This window comes from Nipponia nippon, unplaced genomic scaffold (assembly GCF_047370975.1).
Source record: "Nipponia nippon isolate SJK-2023a ecotype South Korea unplaced genomic scaffold, ASM4737097v1 scaffold_2, whole genome shotgun sequence".
Lineage (NCBI taxonomy): Eukaryota > Metazoa > Chordata > Aves > Pelecaniformes > Threskiornithidae > Nipponia > Nipponia nippon.
The window spans coordinates 22,919,525-22,928,910 of NW_028262336.1; the positions used below are offsets into that span (position 1 = coordinate 22,919,525).

Sequence of the window (9,386 nt, forward strand, 5' to 3'; positions counted from 1 at the left end):
AGCCTTTTCAGTTTCCTTTCCCACTCCATTTTCATAGTGGGGTGGGGCACAGAGAAGAAGGAGAAAGCCCATAGTTGCAAATCTTAAAGTTCGCTGTGGAAAAAAAAAAAAAAAAAAAAAAAAAAATCAGCATCAGAATAGCAGTATCAGCCTAGCACGAATAAGAACAAAAATGTTCTTCTTCTGCGAGCAAGATGTACTACTTAGACATATTTCAACACTAAGCGCTTTTTGAGGCAAATTAAATACTTATTTGTTTTCAAATAGTTTCAGTCAAGATTGAAACACATTTTACATCTAGCGCCTGATTTCTCATGATGACTCCCTCACAACTTACTTTCTCCAGACGAGGAAGAGCAGCCCACCAGAAGTCTTCCCCAACACTGAGCTGCTTTTCTACACTAAACTCAACCTCTTAGAAACCAGTGACTAACAGAAGATCTGTAGCTTCTGCTTTTAATTGGATTTTGTCTATAAGCAAAATTGCTTTTCCTCTGCTGAAGACAATGGCATTTAGAAATAAAAGTGGTACAAAAACAAGCATTTCTCTCAAGACAAGCAATTAAACAGGAGCAATGAGCTCCAATAACAATTCAAGTATGAGAAGGCTACGCCAGGAGGGAGTTGACCCAAACGAAGACGGCTAGCAACTGCTTCTTCCCCTTTCTACACGTGAATATTTATTTACATAAGTCTGAGTGCCTATTCTCCTTCTTCAACCATCAAGCCAAGTGACCTGCAACAGACAGCCAAATAAATTACCAAATTAATTCTTTCAAGTGCTAAATAGGTCCATTAACATTTCTAAGTAGTTGAAAAAAATAATCCAGAAACACTAAAGTGTAGGCATTCATCTTTACCAAAAGAATGCCTCTGCCTGCTTTTCCTGAGGCAGATCTTCCCATCGGAGAACGCAAGAAAGTTTTTACATGATCACGGACGTCCACCCAAAGTACTGCCTGCCAACCACAGCACGTTGTTTTCCAGTTTGGTATTTTCAAATGCAATTAGCAGAACCCTAACACCATAATATCCAAAAGCAACGCCACAAGCCTTTTAAATTCTTTCCTCATATTTGCCATAGGCAGACCAGCACAGTTCAGATAGTTACCGTTCTTATCGTTTTGGCCTGTTGGCAGGAAGAAAGAACAAACCACCAACGCTGTTACCATTACCCTTTTTGTCTTTAGTTTAAGACTGCTTAGACAGACTGTTAAGTTTATGGTTTTTATCTTTTTTGTACATTTATGCATATTCTTTCATACCTTTTCCTCCTGTTCAGGCTTCATTCCCTATCTACATTATGTTTCCACTTGCCTGTCATTAAACCCCTGCTGAGCAGTAATGATTTATACGTCAAAACTTGCACTTCTTGTCCCAAAAGGGTATTTATCCTTTTCTAATCCATGGGATAGTTATCCTGTTTATCCCGCCTATTGCTCGTAACCCAGCCCATCGCTCGGCACGTGGCGCCCAGCAGCAGCTGGGAGATCAGCCCGGCTGAGCCCAGCCTCCCCCGCCCGGGAGGTCGGCCACCAAAGCCCCACTCGCCAAGGGACTTGTGCCCCCACACCAGGCGCCCAGCTGGAAACCCCACACTCTCCCCAGTCTCTCTTCTGGACCCCCCTCCGCTCCCTATACATTCACATACTGGAAAAAACCCACAAGCCATTTGGGTTTTGAGGTTCAGACAAGTTCTGAAGAGCTATTCTAAAATTAACAAAATATTGTAGTCCTCATGTCTTCTCCGAGAGCCCTGCAAGGAGGTGTCATGCACAACCCTTGAGCAAGACAGCTGACTGTGGGAAATGCAACTCCCTGCCTTTGCCTGGGGCAAGTTTATACATGTGCTCGGCAGAACGCAAAACATAGTTTGTCTTTTAATGTAGTAATGTCCCGCACTGTCACTGGCAAAATTAACAGTGCTCTCACGGCTAACAATAATACAGCTGGTATTACAGAAACCTTTTGCCAATGTTCAAAGCCAGAAAAATAAAGTTAGCACTGAAAAGAAAAAACAAGCTTTAAGCAAGCAACCCCTTGTCAATTCTTTTAAACCAATCCCACATTAAGCAAAACCTACAGGCAAATAGGATCACCATAAAGTTAATCCATGTTTGAGTTCTATAACCTTTACTGAATCACTTTAAAAAAGAAAAAAATAAATCAAAATTTTCCTTGATGCCTTTTACAGAACAGGTTCACCCTAAAACACAGCTATCAAACACTATAGGTGATACAGCCACCGTCTAAATCATCCATTTAAGTTTGCAATATAAAAACATTACTTCACTTTTACTTATCAACACAGTTTTTATGACTATAATAAATTCTGTTTATTTTATTTTCCTCCGATTTTGATTGGCACATCTTTCACTTTAGAAAAAGAAACAAGTACAGGGAGCAGAGAGGAAGAGTGTGTTTTCATCTGGTAATTTTCTACCCCAAGACTAACAGAAAAAAAAAATAATAATAATCCATCCAGTGCGGTTTGGCATTTGGCAGCATCTTGTATTCTGTGCATGCAGGGTCTACAAAAATCTGAAAACCACTGACAACTCTCGCTCATGAGATAACTCAGAACGGTGGGCCAGTCTAACAGGTCGGATTTCACCCCTACCTGGAACACGCAGTCACTACTTGTTACCTCTTCCATCCCACTCACCAAAAACGTCCACCCCTAGGTATGCATTTCACTCATGACAAACTTGCTGTCTTGCTTTGAAGTCAACGTCAACTCTATCTCAAGAGACCGCTGATAAAAATAACAAGTCAGATTTCTCAACCACAAGTTTGGGAAGACAATTGCCCCAGTCAGCAGAAGCCCCAAACCTGCCTCGACACCGTTCTGGATGAGAACTTTTGCTCTCCGAGATGCCAATTCTTACTGCCCATACAGCAACACTTAGTCAGATGCCATTAAATCAGATTTTAACCACAAAATATCCTCAGCTCAGAAAGCTTTTGTCATATGGCATCTTAATGTGTCACTTTCTAGTGTGTTCAGTCAGCCCCAGAAACAGTAAATTGCACCTGACCACTGAAGAAAAAGGTTTTCTGCCACTCGCGCAGGGATACACCACCCCCTTTCCACAAGGGACTGCTTCCTCCCCACGGGTCTTCGCAGAATGGATTCGCACTCTTTGTGAAATAAAGCTTTACAGTATCTCTGAACGTATATAGTGCCATGACTCAGTTAAATTCTCACCAGCCTGCGAGCTGTGAGACACTGCAGGCAGGTCCCCTCAAAATAAAACAAGGAAAAATACCGACTCCAGATTCCAGAGAGATGAGGCAGAAGGGGACAACTTCCACTTCAGCTCTCCTAACATCAACATAATCCCACAGCCATAAACCCCACCATTTTTTCAACATCTTCAACACGTGTCGAGTGTCGCTGAATTCTTTAAATTAAAAACCTAATAAACCATCAGAATCCACAATACAGGAGAAAGAGAGAGGTGCAGCACAAACACAAGGCTGTTTGCATGTTACAGAGCTGTCCCTTATTTTGGCTATGCCCCGACACCACCTTTCTTTAGGTTTCGCCACCTTCCAACTTAATTGCCGACTGACACTTACAGAGAACGGCCTCAAACAACATGTTCCGTAGGGAGAAGGAGAGGGGGGAAGGGGGAAAAAAAAAAAAAAAATCACCTTTAAAGGGCTTCAGGGACACAAAAGCACGTCTGGAAAAGTAACCTTTAGTCTAGAAAGGAAACAGCGACGTCCCCAAGGAGCCCGAGGCGATGAGAAGGCATCTTTGGGGGAGGCAGGCAGCCGAGCGTGTGCCACCAGCGAGAGGCGATGGAAAAGGCACCCAAGGCAGGGGCAGCCCGCTGGCAGGTAGAGGCGGAGCGGGCAGCAACGAGCAGCCGAGGGGGGAGGCGAGAAGGGGGGAGCGTGGCCTTGCCCGCAGCTGCTGCCGGAGCAGCCGGGCGGCGGGAGGCGAGCGAGGCCGCGGCCGGCGGGGCCGGGTCTCTCCGCACCTCCGGGCGGCCGCCGGCGCCTCCCCGCCCGCCGCAGCCGCTGCGCACCGAGCTTGCGGCTCTTTAAATAATTCACCGGGAGGAGGAGGAGGAGGAGGAGGAGAAGGAGGGTGCCCCTCCGAAACGGGGACCGACGCTTGCAGCCAGCGCTCGGGAAAAGACTGGCGGGTCTCGGGGGTAAAGACTAGTAACTTTTCCGTCCCTCCAGCCGCCCCAAGCCCACCCCGGCCAGCCAAACTTTCAGCTCGCCCCGGGGTGGGGGGTGCCGGAGGGGCGGCCGCCACCGGAAGCCACCCCCGCCGCCGCGGCCGCCCCGCGCCGGGCTGCCCCGGCATTGTTCCCCGCCGCCGCCGCCTCCCCGCCCGGCAGCGCGGCCCCGGCCCGGCCCGGCCCGGCTCGGCCATTTCCCCGCCAGCCAGCGCGGCTGCCGACGACAGACCGCCGCACTCACCCCGCAGCGGGGCCGCGCACTCCCCCACCGCGGCGGCGGCGGCTCCTCCCGGGCGGCCGCCCGGTGCCCGCCGGCCTCGCCTCCGGGAGAGGCTCCGGCGGCGGCCCCCGCGCAGGCAGCGGGCGGGCACGCACGCCGCCCCGGCCCGGCGCCCAGAGCGGGCGAGGGCTCCGGCTGCCGGTCCCGGCGCGGAGGTCCGGGGAGCGGCGGCGGCTCCCAAAGCCGAGGTGGGCGGCTGGGTTCCCCGGCTGGAGGACAGGACGCGCCGCGCCGTCTCCCCCCCTCTCCCCTACCCTACCCTCCCCGCGTCTGTCTGTCTGTCCGCCCGTTCCCCCCGCCCGGCCCCGCGCACATACGCGGCGAGCTCCGCTCCGCTCCTCTCCGCGCCCCTCCGCGGCTCGGGGCTCTGCTGCAATGCCTGTGAGGCTGACTTTCAAAGCCTAACCCGCAGCCGCGATCCTCCCCGCCTTCCCCCTCGCCCGCCGCGGCGCAGCCCGGCCCCTCCCCGCGCCGCGCCATTCATCTCTCCAGCCAAGTTTCTTAACCCTTTTCCAACCCGAGGGGAGCGGAGGGAAGAGGAGGGAGGGCGGGAGGCAGGCAGGCAGGGATGCGCCCGCACCCCCGCGGGCTCTGGGGATGGAGGCTGCGGAGCAGGTTGCCGCTACGGGCGTCGCACGTACGCAAGTCGCGTCGCCTCCTGCCCTCTCTAATTAATCCAACTGAAGGCGCAGGGCCCCCGGGAAACAAACTTAGAGCGATAGCACCGGAGGACCCGTATTTCATGAAAACAGCGGTGGCTTAAAAATAACACCTTTTTTTTTTTTTTTTTCCTTCGGCTCGCGTAGAATAACGGGGGCCGCTTCCAGCGGTTACCATTTCTTGTCGTTCTAGGGCTTATGTTTTCAGCCTTCTCTCGAAAAACACGCGCTAGAAACTTTTTGTTTGTTTGTTTTCGCACGAAAAGCCGAGAGGCTTCCGCCCACGCAGGGCGGCCGCCGCCGGGGGAGGGCAGCGGCCGCCCCGGCACCTGCGGCGGCTGCCCGCCGGGCCCCGCCGGCCCCCGGCCTCCCTCCCCCGGCCCGGCCGGCCCCGCCCTGCCTTGCCCTGCCCTTTCGGCTGCCGCAGGCCTCGCTGTCCCTCGGGCCCTGCCCGCCAGGCCCGGGGTGGTCGGGGAGGGCGGCGCGTCCCCCCCGGCCCGAGGCGGGGCGGCCGGCCGTCCCGCTGCCGGGGGGGGGGGACCCGGCTCCCAAACTGCTCCCACCCCGCGGAAGGAGCTCGGGAATCGGGGGCAGAACGGCTCATCAAAGCCATGCTGTGTGCCCACGTGGCGATAACTACAGTTTGGGAGAAAAAACAGCCTTGGGCAGAGCTTCCAAGAAGAGTCAGCCCTCCATTTTGGTCGGTGGCATCCCCACAACCTCTGCTGTCAGAAATTGCATTATACGTCAGGTTGTTCTTTAGACTTCATTCCCATCAGAGAAGAGAGTATCCAGAGATACATGCTGAACTTGGCTGTATAGGCAAAGCTACAAAGCGCCTGTGACCTTCATCTCATCTTCTGTGTGCCTGTGTTTAACAAATGTCTCGATGCTTTGCACGGTGTTTGCCAAATGCTTTACAGAACACTTCATGATACTTCTAGAAGTTAAAGACCGAGAAAAGAGAAGCAAATTTATTTATAAGTCGCTTTTAAATTGTCTGCTAATATCCGCATTAACATATGCCAACATTTTAGTTTAAAACTCAGGTAAAATAATTATAAATCGTATATTTGAGCATCGTTTTAGTAAAAGACTAATGTAGTTAAAGAACATACGAATTTCCACTTTAAAGAAAGCAAAAGTGAGTCACACTTGCGAAGAGCCAAATATTTTAACCTAGAGAGACCGTGAATGAAAGAAGATGTAGGAACGTTAAGCAAAACATCTTCTACTTTGGAATGTACAGATTGTGTACAGGCTTACAGCGGAGCTGGTAACGTATTACTTGACCTATTTTTTTAAGCCAATGAAAGATTTAGGTTAACTTCATCATCATGTGTTTTTAACCACTTTCTTCCAGAAACACAGCAGCATTTTCTAAGGCTACTCCATGTGACAGTGTGTAACAACAGTCTCTTTTTTTGAGAGTGTAAGTCTCATAATGTAGCCTGATCGTACTTCCATTAAAACAATAAGTTTTGCTCTTCATTTCCATAGTAGGCACATTAGCAAATTCTGATTGTAAAGAAATGATCTTTCATTTTTTTTTTTTTTATTATTTCACGAGGAATCTTTACCTCAAAAATTTTTCAGTGCTAAGCAGCTGAATTATCTAGGGAAAAGGAAATTTTCTCATTACTGCAGCAATTTAGCTGCTATTTCAATCAAGAGTGTCTGTAGTGGAGACCTCTTTCATTCTTAACCTTAGGGAATGTATTGCGTAGACAAGAGACCTACAAAATGAGGAATCTTGGACAAGCAACAGAAGAAATGTGCATGTGCAATATTTGTTCAAATGACTGTTGTTAGGTAACATATAGTTGCCTGAGGACGCAAGTTTTGATATGATACAATCAACTGAGACCATATTAAATACTGCAACGTATGGATTTCGCACGTTATTTCCAACACTTGATATTCATATCACACTGAATTGTGCCACTTGCTCATATTTACTTAAACTATGAGAATTCAAACAATATACGAAATAAATACTCTGTACAAGTGAAGGAAAAATTCCAGCACACAGTGAAATCAGTCTCTCAAGAAGTGCGAAAGTACTGATGTGTATTTGTTGGTTCTTCCCGTGCAGTCTTCAACCAAACCTAAACACACACTCACTCTCCAAGCGTAAAAGATGAGCATCCACTGATGTACCTACCTATCTACCATCTGTGGGTGGTGTCTGTACCTTCACTTTGTTACAGACGTTGCAAAAGGGGACATTTTTTCAATTTTTTTCTTCAAGGAGAATTCATCGCTATAAGATGCCTGTAAATGGAAGGCCAGTTACGACAGGAAAACGTAAACTACCTTTGGACCGGTCTTGGAAGAGAAAAACACATTTATAGAGGTTATATTAGAACTCATTCCCAGAATTGCAAGCACCAAGCTGTTGGTACCGAACTTTGGTAATATCAGTGAACCACTTCTTTTTATGTTTATAAAAATATATAGTAATATACACACCCACCCACACCCTTTACAATTGCTAACTGGAAATCTCAAGACACAAAGGTATGTTTTTGACCTAGTAGGAATTCTATCAAAATCAAAATATAATTGTGATTCTGATGTTTTTGAAGTACAAAATTAATCTATGTGACAGTTTTTTAAAATGGTTAAATAAATTGTTGAGATACTCCCCAACTTCTTCTTTGATCACTTTAATGATTACAATAATGCATTTAAAAATGATGAACAAAGCTGCAGTTGCAGTAACAAACTTTGCCTTTATCTTGCTGAAGTAAAACACATGGGTCTGTGCCATGTGGTAACAAGTCACATATTATTTTCAAAAAGAAAATGAAAATGCTACTACATGATTCCCAAACATTTTTAAGCTAATGCTAGCCTATTTTTAAATCACTTAAAGTGCTTTGAAGAGCTTGGGAGAACTGCAGTTGCTCGTATTTTGATTTTCCTTGAAGGCTATCTCAGCCTCTCAAAAAGCTAACAGCTCTGAAACTACCTTTTTCAATCAAAATAATTAAGGCCTTGCTTTATGGTATCCAATCATGATATGAAAGGCTTAGGATGTGGTCGAGAAGCTAGCTAGCTTTACAGAAATTCATTTCCAGACTAAATCTTCCTCTAAAATAGTTTGTCAGCCCTACATAGACAAATAATGAAATTCCATCCTTGACTCAGCCTAGTTCAATTCATGTAATATGTCAGATTACCCACTATTTCGAAGGTGCCTTCACAGAGGATTAAATCACCTAGTATTCCAGAGCTTATATAGGCACACAAAATAAATTTAAAAAAAAAAGAATCATTATGATTCTTATTTATTCAATAATTAACTTCAATGGAGGTTTGCCTAAATAAATGGTCATCATCTAACAGTGTTCATCCATAAATCTGAAGTAGTAAGGTGGAAAAGTCTGCCTTTCTTCAGGAGTGCTATCTAGGACTCACTGAAATCAATGGGAACCCTACGAGTGTTATCAGAGGAAAAACTGGGCCAGGGCAAGGGTTTCTGCAGGTGCACCACAGCGCATATCCTGTTTTGTTCACGATAGCAGCCAGTGTGCAACTGTTGGAGGTGGAGCTGAATTACACAACAACGTGTAAAGGGAAGAGTAAGATACTCTTTGTAGAACTGAAAGATATCAAGAGTACATACCGCTTGTTGCTTTATCTACCTACATTTAAAATGATGAAGGGATTTGTATGCATACGTAACTCATATCATTCCCTACTGGAGTTGTTTTCTTCTGCCCTTTTTTTTTTTTATTCCACAGTTTACTTCTATTTTTACAAGTACTTTGAAGCAGGTCATCTGAGAGAAATGCATCCTTAGCGCCTCAAGTTCTTTTTTTTTTTTTCTGCATTATTTAAAAGTAGACTTCAGATCATGACTATTTGATCTAAGAGTAATAAGCAAAGGACCAGATGCCAGAGTCTTTTCAATTACAAACACATTTAAAGACAGCTGTACCATATAAACTCTCACGGAGGAATCATATGCTTGCAGCATCTGGTGAGTTTTGGCCATGCCTCCAGCACACTGTCCGTCTTCTGAGGCATGAGCTAAGGCGAGGCTTACTTTCCCATATGTATTTTTGGGGTGGAGGTGTGCATTTTTTGACCATAGACAGGAACTAACACTTTGGGTCTTATATTAGGTGGCAGGAAATAAACACTACTTTGAGCCCCTGTAACACCTTTCATGGAAGAATCAAAGGGGCGCGTGCTGAGTTGAGATGACTCCTTTACAGTAATTGTTAATATTTTACCAGA

General features: G+C 46.8%; 1 protein-coding gene across 7 annotated transcripts in view; it reads right to left on the bottom strand.

The window, feature by feature from the left end:
- The window catches only part of NRIP1 (nuclear receptor interacting protein 1), a 77,240-nt gene extending 72,340 nt beyond the window's left edge, over window positions 1-4,900 (bottom strand). For 4 of the 7 annotated variants that reach the window (XM_087758138.1, XM_087758137.1, XM_087758143.1 and 1 more), the window contains exon 1: window positions 4,797-4,900. The gene's annotated coding sequence lies outside the window, so the exon portion shown is untranslated. Of the gene's footprint in view, window positions 1-3,657; window positions 4,014-4,796 lie in introns of those variants that run through there. The other 3 variants (XM_087758142.1, XM_087758139.1, XM_087758144.1) reach the window with 1 other exon arrangement.
- Window positions 4,901-9,386: the final 4,486 nt, after the last annotated feature.